This window comes from Triticum aestivum, chromosome 3B (assembly GCF_018294505.1).
Source record: "Triticum aestivum cultivar Chinese Spring chromosome 3B, IWGSC CS RefSeq v2.1, whole genome shotgun sequence".
NCBI classification, from domain to species: domain Eukaryota; kingdom Viridiplantae; phylum Streptophyta; class Magnoliopsida; order Poales; family Poaceae; genus Triticum; species Triticum aestivum.
Genome location: NC_057801.1, coordinates 584,229,197 through 584,241,032, shown reverse-complemented (window position 1 = coordinate 584,241,032; position 11,836 = coordinate 584,229,197). Strand labels below are relative to the sequence as shown.

Genomic DNA, 11,836 nt, shown 5'->3' with positions numbered 1-11,836 from the left:
CCGTAAGGCAGGATACCCATATTTTGAACCGTGCATCATGACAGCAAGTTCTCTTTGGTAACCATTAATTTGTCTGAGATCTCGAACTTGCGAGAGATTAATTCTTTTTTGAATCGGAAATTCTTAAACCGGATATTGAGATCCTCAAAGCTTTGTAAGGGACACATTTACCTTGAGCCGGATGTTGAACCGGTTTTGAGAGCTTCAAAGCTTTGCGGGAGAGAGATGTCTCTTGAGCTGTATTTTAAACCAGAATCTTCATTTGAGCCGGAAATTTTTCTGACGGCCTTTAAATATTTGCCAATAAAGCAGTAGCCTCCAGGGCCGGGTTATCTTCCCTTCAATGACCCGGAGTTCCTGAATTCATTGAAACCGGCTAATTTTGTCGAGCCATACCATTGTAGCCCCCGAGTCTCAAGATGACTCGAAGAGTTGGCTTGAGATTCTCCATATATGACCATAGCAGAAGGTGTATATCATTGGCGTTGATAACATGATGTGAATCCACAGAAGGTTGAGGTGACTGCGGTGGGTTATAAATGATCCCATATGAACCTTGTCAGCAACTCGGCCAATGGTTCCTTTCCAACTGGCTGTTTGAATTTAACCAAACCGTAGTGGCGGCGACTTGTGTGTCTGCCCATTGAGCCATCCGGTGCAGACGGCGGCTGATAATACATGATAATTTGCCTCCAATTTGTTGGAAGAAAACCGGGCTTCCCAAGCAGTGACTTGCTCATACTCAATAACAGCTCATGCAGACAGGTGCGGCCCGGTGTATTGATTTAGACTAGGCCGCGAGAGACGGACGGTAAATACGACCGCAATATCTGAGGCGGCACAGACAGATGAACCGGCCGTGGCGTTGTAAGCTGGTGCGGACGGGCAAGTTGTCCTCCTTGTTCTAAGCCGGCGTGGTCGCGAGAGACGGCCACGACATTGTAAGCCGGCGCGGTCGCGAGAGACGGCCACGGCGTTGTAAGCCGGCGCGGTCGCGAGAGACGGCCACGACGTTGTAAGCCGGTGCGGGAGTCCATTGAGTAACGAAGACCACCCGTGCCAAAAGATGTTGGCGTGCCTCCATCACCATGATATAATATCACCTTTTTTCATAAATAATTGCCCTGCATAAACAATATTGCAGACCAAGGCAAAGATAAACTTGTTCTTTGACAAAAACAACATGTGTTAATAAAACAAACTTGGATGGATATCACCTGATTTGTTAGGCCAGAAAATATCCACCACAGAGTTGATCATCACCATGGTGAAGCTGAAATCAATCACGGCCGAGTCGTCCGTGGCAGCAGACAGATGAATCGGCCACGACATTGCGAACCGGTGCAGACGAGCAAATTGTCCTCCGTGTTGTAAACCGGCGCGGACACATGAACCGGCTGCAAGAGCGGATGGGCGAGTCGTATGTGGCTTTGTAAGCCAATGCGGTCACGAGAGAGGGCCACGGCATTGTAAACTGGCGCGGACGAGCGAGTTAATCGCAGACGTGGTAAGCCGCGTGGACGGGCGAGTTAATCACAGGCGCCGTCCTGGCGACGTGATGTAGACCAGGCCACAGAAGCGGCAACTTGTGCACGTCCGTTCATTGGGTAATGTGGCACGAACGAAATGCTGGTGCAGAACGTTGCCAGCTCATGCTCCATACCCGCGGTATAAACATAATTGTCCTGCGTATAAAAAACAATATATAGGATAAATATCACCTGATTTATTTGGGCGACAGCTTTATACGCAGACCTTATCTCTAGGTCGAGGGCGACAGCTCTGTACGCAGACCTTGTCTCTTGGTCGATCTTGCCCTTAAAATATTCAGTCCTGGTCCGTAAACCGACGAGAAAGGTACGTGGGCTTCAACTTCCTCTAGCTGCTTATTTCCAGTATGCTGCTCCGGTTTGCAAATGCCTTGTCGTGCAATATCATATGCATATTTGCCCCATTCCTCAATGGGTACTAGCTTTGTCTATACTTTGTATTGGCTTGGCCTTGGGTCTTCACGTGGGGAGAAAATCCCCTCCTTTCTTTAGCAAGTCCAAAGTGGTGCACAGCACGCAGCGCTAGTAGCTTGCTCTTCTGCTATTATCTTAGTAGATGCGATGTTTGTTTAATGCAATAGCAGCAGCAGGTACACGCATACCTTATACAACCAACAGCCACCACCCTCCTTTTCGCCCTTTTTTATAGCTTTGGGCTGATCCGCTTGGAGTAGGAGCTGAGGATTCAACCAACGACTTGAGGTAGTTACAGCAGAGAAACGCTGGCGATACAATGAAATAGCCACTGAATTTGGCGCGAGGCCAGCGGCCTGGAGTAAGGCCAGGAAGACAACAATGGTGACAGCAGGGCCCAGGTGACAACGGCGACTCAGGGCATCTCCAGCCGTGCCCCCAACAGGTCCTCCCAGGCCACTTTTTCGGCGCCAGCGCCGAAAAAACGGCCCAGTCGCGCCCCAGGACGCCGAAAATCGTCGGTTCGGACCTTTTTTCCGCCCAGCGGTCACAGGCCGAACCCGGCGCGCTGGGGAGCCGTTGGGGGCTCCGGTGCTAGGGAAAAGCACGCCTGGCCCACACCGACAGGGGAAAAGTCAAGGTTTTCTTCCCCGACTCGCCTCGCACCCCCCGCGCCCTCGGCCACCACTAGCTATATCCCGGCGACGGCCGCCGGCCTACTCCGCTAGATAGCCATTCCCCGCCGGAAAATAGCAGTGCTTCGCCGCGGCAGCCCCTCCCGCAGCAGCTGGGCGTTTCCGGCCGCGGAGGCGCGGTTTAACGGCGGGTACATGCCCACCGAGCGCAAGGTGTTCGGCGTTTTGATTGTCTCGGCGATGGACTCGGATGAGGAGGAAGAGCTTGCCGTGCTGCTGGAGGAGGAAGTCGCGGCCGACGTCCAGGAAGAAGAGCATCTGATGGTGCTCGCCGCCCTCGCCCAGCTGCTGGCGAGCAATGAAAAGCCGCGTCGAGGTGGCTCGGCGCCGGGGCAGGTGAAAGCAAAGAACCGGCATCGTCTGCAAGGCTACTGCATGCTCTACTCCGACTACTTCGCCGATGCTCCACTTCATGGCGAGAGAACATTTCGGCGCCGTTATCGGATGAGCCGAAAGCTCTTCCTCAGGATTGTGAATTCCATCCGGGAGTTCGACAACTACTTCAAGTGCAAGATGGATTGCACTGACGCTCGTGGATTCACCTCCATCCAGAAGTGCACGACAGCGATGAGGATGCTTGCATATGGAGCTCCCAGTGATTCACTCGACGACTATGGGCGCATGGCCGAGTCCACCATCATAGAGTGTTTCTACAAGTTCTATCAGGCAGTGGTGGCAGTGTTTGGGCCACAATACTCGAGAGCACCCAATGCGGAAGACACTGCTCGGATCCTAGCCCAGAATGCAGCAAGAGGATTTCCTGAGATGCTTGGAAGCATCGACTGCATGCATTGGAAATGGAAGAACTGCCCATTTGGTTGGCAGGGGATGTACAAAGGCACCAAAGGCGGTTGCAGTGTGGTGCTTGAAGCTGTAGCCACACAGGACCTCTGGATTTGGCACTCCTTCTTTGGTACGCCAGGAACTCACAATGACATCAACGTGCTGCAGTGCTCTCCTATTTTTGCCAAGCTCGTTGAGGGCCATTCTCCTTCGGTGAACTTCGAGATCAATGGGCACCAATACAACAATTTGTGAAGACGATCTCAAACCCTGTGGCAGGAGGCAAGAACGCCTGATTTGCGAAGCTTCAGGAGGCTTGTAGGAAGGATGTTGAGCGGGCATTTGGTGTGCTCCAATCTCGATTCGCTGTTGTTCGGTACCCCGCTCAGACCTGGTCGAAAGATCAAATGTGGGAGATCATGACTTGCTGTGTCATCTTGCACAACATGATCATCGAGAGCGAGCAAGAAGACCCAGTGTTTGACACTGAACCATACTACAGGCAGGGTCCTCTAGCCGAAGTTGATCACCAACTACCGGCAACTTGGACTGCCTATCTCAGTATGCGTCAGGAGATCCGAGACCCACAGGTGCATCATCAACTGAAGAAAGATCTGATTGAGCACCTATGTAGGCTCAAGGGGGACGCCGCGTGATGAAATACGAGTTTTTATTTGTTGAACTATATAATTTGTATTGAACTATTTGTTGTTGTAGTATTTTGTTGAAGTATTTGATTTTTCTGTGATGAAATATGTGATAAGGAATAATTGTGTTGATAATTGAACGCCGAGACATAGCGCAACCACACCGAATATGGGCCTATTCTCGACCATATGGGCCATTTATTCGCCGAAATTAGGCTGCAAAGTGGGCCAATTTCGGCGCCTGGGGGCGAGCTGGGGGCAACAACTGGGCGCAAAACCGCCCCCAGCGCCGAGTGTATCGCCGGCTCGCCCCAGGGGGCGATTTTTATGCGTCCTGGGGGGGCCAACGGCTGGAGATGCCCTCAGAGTACAGCAGCGGCAACAGCAGGGCCCAGGTGCCGGCTTACAGCGAAGGTGAGACTCGGCCACACGGGCGCAGCTATGCGCGTGGCGCAGCGGAGCATGCTGCCAAAATCATACTTCGCTTGATTTGCATGATATATTTGGTTGATGATAACAAAAGCACTTGTTTGTCGTGGTAACTGCCAGATGGACTACTTAATCATCTGTCCTGGTCACTTAATTAAGACCAATGATGCTAGTATATTTCTTCTTCCTTGATGGACGGACCAGCAGCAACATGGTTCAAAGACTAGATTGATTGATTGGCCGCATAAGTCACTGAAAGAACATCCACAATCCATTGTCCAGGTTGTAGAAAATTTTGGTTTGGTCAAACCATGCATCCATTACTTAGTATTGATTCTGCTATGTTGAACCGGGGCATTGCCATGATGATGGTGAGGTGACGACTTGGCGACAGAGACCCGCAGTGCCGCAGACTTGCAGTGTTGGGCACTGAAGCAGAAGCAGCAGCGACCCGGCCGTGGAACTAGGCGGCGCGAAGGGTCAGTGCATGGAGAGCCGACGCAGTTACTCACCACGGAGGTCGGCGGCGCAAGGAGGCGCGAAGCCGAGGCAGCCGGTTTGACGAAGGAGCACCGTGGAAGACGGGGACCTGGCGGCTCATGGCCGCAGCCATGCACGACAAAGGTAAGAGCCGCTCCGGCGAGGGCGGCTTAACACAGAGGCCCGGTGCTATGGTTTGAAGTGGTCAATCCGGCGCGGTAGGTGATGCAGGGCCATAACGACAATTGAACTGGCAGACCGGCGCGAGGTATAATAACGGCGAGCCGGTGAGGTACGTTCATGGCGACTCAGTAGCAGAGGTCGGCGGCCCAACGCGATGGCAACGGCGGCGGCTCATAGCCAGTGGCGACCTTGAGCATGAGTCACGGCGGAGGCGAAGGCGACGGAGAGAGCCGGAAACGTGGTCGGCGAAGTGGCCACGGCAACAATGGCGACTGTTCTGGGCGGCTCTTGGCGGAAACAGCGCTCGAACAACGACTCAGAAACAGCAGGCGACTCGGCGGCGGTGACTCATGGTAGCAGGGTATGCTCAAACCGGCGGCAGAGACCAGCGGATGCGGCCACTCGGACGGGCGCAAGTTTTCGGGTCATGGCTGGCTATCCATGTCCGAGTCCACCTTCAGATCGTGGAGCTGTTGTGCTGTTTAACTGAACTTTCCTTCTCAACAAACAACAGGTCTCTTGGGACTTTCCCTTGTCGTGGAGTACTAGTCGAAACTTCTTACTCTTCCCTTTCCCTTTTTTTCCAATCCAATCCTCAATACTCACGGATAACCAACCTGGCCGTAGCTTTAGGTGAGATGTAGCAAAAGTACTACTTGGTTTAACACAGTATATCAGACAAAATAGCAGATCACTTCTTCTCGTAACTTGCCGCAATGCCTGATCATCTAAAAACTTGAGGAGACTATTAATCTTGCCTTGGTTTCTAATGACAGAAATTGACTCGGATTCGACGGATCATATGGTCGTAGCAGCGCTCACCATGCAACCCTAATCTTTGAACTCAAACCTTCATTTGTCTAATCGCAAGCTCCTCGATCCCTGAAGAGATCCCTTCAAGAACTCAACACCACCGTGCGCAGGCCCCATGGTGGGCGCCAACTGTCATGGATTTGTCACGGCAGATGTCCTTAGTGTCAGGACTTAGTCGCGAGGCCAACGCATCTATGTGGTAGCTTGAGAGGGGTTGAGTGGGATGAGAGACGCAGGGCGGATCAACACGCAAGACAAGGGTTTAGACAGCTTCGGGCCCCGGGAAACATCATCCGGTAATAGCACTACATGCTGTTTAACGCTAGGTCTCATTATGCTCATGAGAAAGTCGCCGCATAAGCCGGCTCCCCCTTTGGTTGTGTCTAGCCCTAGAGATTATTGTTTCTTCTTGCTTGCTCCTCTTTGGGGAGCCCTGCCCCTCCTTATATAAGTTAGAGGGGCGGGTTACATGTGGAGTCCTAGTAGGATTAGGACTAGTCTATCTTCTCTTACAAGTTGAATACAAGTCCGGGTCTTGCTTCCTAGTAAAGAAAATATTCCTCACGCCTTTCCTCTTAAGCCGGCCTACCATAACGTAAGTCGGCCTTCTGGGCCTTGAGCCTCCTGGGCCCCCAGGTCTTGTCGCTCCTCTGATCCGCTTGCTAGGTTACCCATAAGTCGCCAAGATCGGGCGGGTCACTTGGTGTGTCGTCCAGCCAGGGCGGGTCATTAGTGAGTCGCCTAGTCCGGCCGAGTTATACTTCCGGTCGGGTTACACCGCGGGGTATATCCCTGACACGTGCTACTAGTAGCCAGTTTACCCATGCTGCTAGTAGCCTTTTCCCTAGTAGTGAGAGGTTATCTTGTATTCAGATGTGATGAGGAAAAAACTTAGCTCAATACTAAAGAAGTTGAAACAGAACATAATTCATTAATTAAAATTTTTGTCATCTTTGTAAAAATGTGTAGTTAAAGTAGAATCTACATTCTGAATATTTCTTGCTTGTGCTTAAGACATTTGGTAAGAAAAAACATTTTAGTTATTTGTTGCTAACAAGTGTTTTCCATTTATAGAATAAAGCAGAATTGAAATACAAAGAAGAAAATGATCACTGTTATTCTAAATTAAAGTTGGCACTAGTGCTCTGCTATGACATAATGGTGTGATTCACAATTCCATGGGACTAGTTCATTGCTACTATACGAAAATTGTAGTGGTACGGAGTTGCCAAAATTGATAGTCCCAGCTCATTTGCATTAGTGGGAAAAAACAGCAGTAGTTTCATGCAGTAGTTGTTGTAGGACTGACAAAAACAGTCATGGCAATATTTGGTAGCAGTAGTTTCATGAGGAATTTGGCAGCAGTATTCTCAAGAAGTACTTGTTGAAGGAGTGACATAACAGCCATATGAGAACTTGGCTAGTTGTTGAACGAGTGGCATAATAGGCATGGGTTAAAATGTAGATGACTGTCTCTTTTATCATGAAGGGAATTATCATAAAATACTGTGTACAAATAATTCGGTGGCTGATAACTAAAATTGCATCTGGTAGCTAAAAAAAGGGGCAAGCAAAATTCCTACTGGAAACAATCTACTTCCGAATCCAATTCTTCCATGGATTAGAGCAGCACCTAGGGTTTGTACGTCACAGAAAAAACTAGCGGGTTCATTTGAGTAGGAGCTGACTTAGGACTGACCTTGATTTGAAGCGACCGGATCCAATCGGGCAGGGCGGCGCATCCAGGGTCACACAGGGCGGCGCATCCAGGGTCACCTCGGCAGAGCAGTGATTCGTGAGAGAGCGAGAGCCCGAAAGAGGAATGAAAGGGAAAACGTAATTGGGGCTCAGCCTGGACACGGTCCGGGCCGGTTCGGTCCCGGTCCGAGCCGGCGTTTGGACCGGCCGCCGGCGGTCCGGTCCGGACCGAACCGAGCTGTACAATGAGCTGGTATTCTGGGACCGGACCGTTGGGGTGCCAGCTCGGTCAGGCCCGAGAGGACCGAATGGACCAGCCAGCTTTTAGGTCCTATTTGTTGCCAGGCAGTGTATATTTGCTGCTTTTAGGTCCTAATTGTTGCCAGGCAGTGTATGTTTAGGCATCTGCTGGTTTTGAAGAGTAAACTAAGCAAAAGTACAACAACAACACTACTGTTAGCTACTACCTAGGCTGTGTTCTACTATTTAGGCATCACATAGTGACAAGCTTACTAATGGATGTAATATGACAAGTCATCAGTGATCACTACAGTTTTCAGATAAACTTGGACCGAAACAGCACAAATATCATAGCCACAAACAACTAATTTGGACAACAAGCAATGGACTAAATTTGGACAGCAAAAATAATTTGGACAACATTTCGTTTGTTTTTTGGACATCCACAAACTAATTTTGACAGGAAAGATAGCACAAATCAGCTTAAGCACAAATATCACATCCACAAACACAAGGTCTTATCATCATTGAACGACACGATTACAAACTTGCAATGGCAATTCCAAGTCCATGTCAATTGACAAGTTGAACATAACACAAATGGGTAAATTTGAAAGGTTCCAACATAACAGAAATGCAAAAGTAGCCTTCACATGAGAAAGATCACTTTGACATTCATCTCCAAAATAGCAAGATAAAATCCACATGATGAATGTCTACAAGTAAGATAAGCAACATTCACATAAAAAATATTTGGTATTGCATGACAAGTGAAACATGTAGGAAGAATAGTTACCAATCGTTGATCTCCTCCACCACAATGGGTAACTTGATGTTCTCAACATCATCCTCTTCATTCTCATCCCTCGACTAGAAGTGTGGAAGTTAGACAAATGCCTAAACATATCAGCACTCGCTTGTGGCGGGACTATAAACAGATTTTGCTCCTCATATTCCTCATCGTCCTTGTCCTTGTCCTCATCCATGTCCACGTCCTCGTCCTCGTCGTCCTCCTTCTCCTCATCATCTACCACCTAACACACATGAGCACACAAATAAGAAAACAACACCTATATGGTTATATGGAAATATGGTTACATCAAGCATCAAGTAAAGCAATCATACAATAGTAGATGCATGAGGCAGCTTGGAGCAGGTTGCGGAGAAGGAGGCAGCGGCTTTCGCGGCACGCACACCGGCACCGGTGCGGTCGGGGAGACGCGGAGGAGGTGGAGGGTGTTTTTTAACCTACAAATCAACTCTCCAGTTGGGGCATTGGGAAAGTCTTTTGCCTTCCTAATCTGCACCTTAGGCTTCTTCTTCTTCCTCGGAACCGGTGGAGGCAGCTCCGAATCTTGCCTAATTAAGTAATTCACGCTCTTCTCTTTGTCTTCGCCTTCGCATTATCCTTACCATCACCCTTTCCCTTCTACTTCACCATTATCTACAAAAAAGAGAACATAACCCAGATTATCAGGTTACAACGACCATGGTACTGGCTTGCACAATTAGCCGATTGATCACAAAATAAGCAACGAAGAGGATCACTGAACTACATTGTACACATGTCACCAACAACTAAACCATTAGAGAAGTGGACAACATGCAGCCTTTACTATACTAACAGTAACAGACCACAAATAAGCTGTGGACAGGATCATGTAGGCATCACTACGATTTGTATAGAACTCGTCTACTCGCCATCACAGGGAACGAGTATGAACAAAATACGCATAGAATCAGGTTGCGTCATACAAAAATGAACAGGAACAGGCTTGCAGAATTCTGTAGTCATAAATTATGCACTGCAGTCAGTACATCAATCAAGTGCAAATAATTCATCTTCTTCTTTTTGTAGCATAGAAAATCATCTAGTACTAGTGCAAATGAACATAATTATCTCCTGACCATTATCTACAAAAAAAATAGCACATAATCTCCCTCTCATTCCCCTTCTCCTTCACCAATCACCATTATCTCCTGACCAAACACTACATCTCCAGATCTCCTATCTAAGTCTCTAGCACGGAATCATCTCAGTTTGGCGAGGGCCGAGGGTTATAGGTTAGAGACACATTACCTTTTCCTCTTCGTGGCGCTCGGTGAGGAACCAGCGAAGGACGAACCGACGGCGTGCTAGCCTTGCTGCCTCCCCTACGTACACGTGCTCCTCCAGCTCGGACTCGGACTAGATGGTGCCGTCGGTGAAGGGAGAGCCGCGGGCAACGGCGCCGTCGCCTTAGGGTTAGGGTTAGGGATAGAAGAACAGAGGAGGAGGCGCTGGAGGGGAAGAAGGAATCGAGCGAGGATTGGAATGGAACGAGGGGAGGGGTTGCTCGGCTCGGGGGGGGGGGGGGGCTCGATGGCTCGATCTGTTACAATTGATGGGCCTTGCACCATCGGTCCGCTCGGTCGGCCCGGTTAAAGACCGAACCGGACCGAAATTTTTTCGGTCTCCTTTTCTGGGCTCGGACCGGCCTATTTTCCTATCGGGCCTGGACCGTACGGGCCGGTCCTAAATGGGCCATGAGCGGGCCGGAAAGCCCGCTCGTGCCGTCCAGGCTGAATTGGGGCGGTGTGGAGATTTTGCTCTCACCTCCAGATATGTTGCATCTTTCGTACTACATTTTGTAATTAGGACTCCAAGGCAAAGTTCTTTCATAATTGTAAGTCCTTAATTGGAAGTGTTGGCCGGGAGTGCTGGCCCCACCTGTCAGTCAATTTGCACACAAAAGGGAAAAATAAAGGGGGCGATGGGTGTTTGGTCGACTCCGGGGTTTAGGGGCTGAAATCTCACAAGCGGCGGCGGCTGCGCAAGCACTGGACCATATCTTGTTGGCGTCGGCGGCATGGAAGAACTCCAAGGTGTTGTTTCCGAGTTCTATGTCGTGGGCATGGAAAAAAATCCCTCCAATGCGCCCGTCTTCAAGCTTCAAACTTCCAAATCTTCTTGGGCCAGCCAAACCTCCAATTCGAAGGTAGTTCGCTTGTAAAATCTATCTGTATTCTGTTCTTGATGGAATTACGAGTCAATTGAATTGTAGTCGAAATCTTGTAGCCCTTTTATTCCTTGTGTCCTGAAAAACTGAGTACAATTAGGTAGCAATTATAATTAGAAGAAACTAAATGTTCTACTACTTGAACTAAGCTTAATAAAAGTTTAGTTAGTGAACCTCATTATTGTGCTGGTACAAAGTTTACTGTAGTTGTTTGATTGTTGGTTAACCTATAGTTTACATGGTCGGTGTTTTATTATTCAGGCAATATTGTACTGAAAATATCATTGAGAATATAGTTGAAAAATGGAATTAAGCTAATCTTAGGCTTTCTAGTAGGATTTTTGAATAAACTAACTTGTTTATGTGAACAAACTTTATCCAAATAATTGTCTACTATTCTTTCTATGTGACCATCAATTCCAGACATGGTCTTGTAGTTATGATACTTGAAGCATTGACACAACCTTTGAATTTAGTGAGAGAGAAAATTGAAGGAAAGTCTGTGTTGAAATTACTAGTAGGTGTGCTTGCACTTATGAAATTATTAGAGTAATTTGATAAAATTTCCAGTGGGACAGGCATTAGAAATAGAAGACCATGCAGACCCCATTGAAATACTTGTAATTTGAAATACTAGTAGGTGTGCTTGCACTTATGAAGTGTACAACCCATTGCTTTGTCTAAAGTTTTGGTTCAGTTATTTCATCAAATGTTTCTGCTTCAGTAATGTCGGAGGCGCTATACAAAAAATCGTTATAGTAAAATTCGAACAAGTTCTCTGTTTCTTGATAACTTTGTTTCATTCTTTACGCTTGGAGAATAGCAAATTAATTTGGTGTAATTTGATTTTTTTCTCTTTAACTGTTATGTAATTTGTCAATGATATTGTAGGTAGCAAAAGCTGG

The 11,836-nt window shown here is 48.3% G+C and overlaps 1 long non-coding RNA gene across 2 annotated transcripts; it reads right to left on the bottom strand.

The window, feature by feature from the left end:
- Positions 1–8,433: 8,433 nt before the first annotated feature.
- LOC123065805 (uncharacterized) lies at positions 8,434–10,268 on the bottom strand. 2 transcript variants are annotated; one of them, XR_006431144.1, is made up of 4 exons: positions 10,013–10,268; positions 9,058–9,376; positions 8,729–8,966; positions 8,434–8,648 (listed from the first exon to the last, which is right to left on the bottom strand). It is a non-coding gene; the product is annotated as an uncharacterized lncRNA (long non-coding RNA). The 2 variants fall into 2 exon arrangements; XR_006431143.1 differs by having other exon boundaries at positions 8,434–8,966.
- Positions 10,269–11,836: the final 1,568 nt, after the last annotated feature.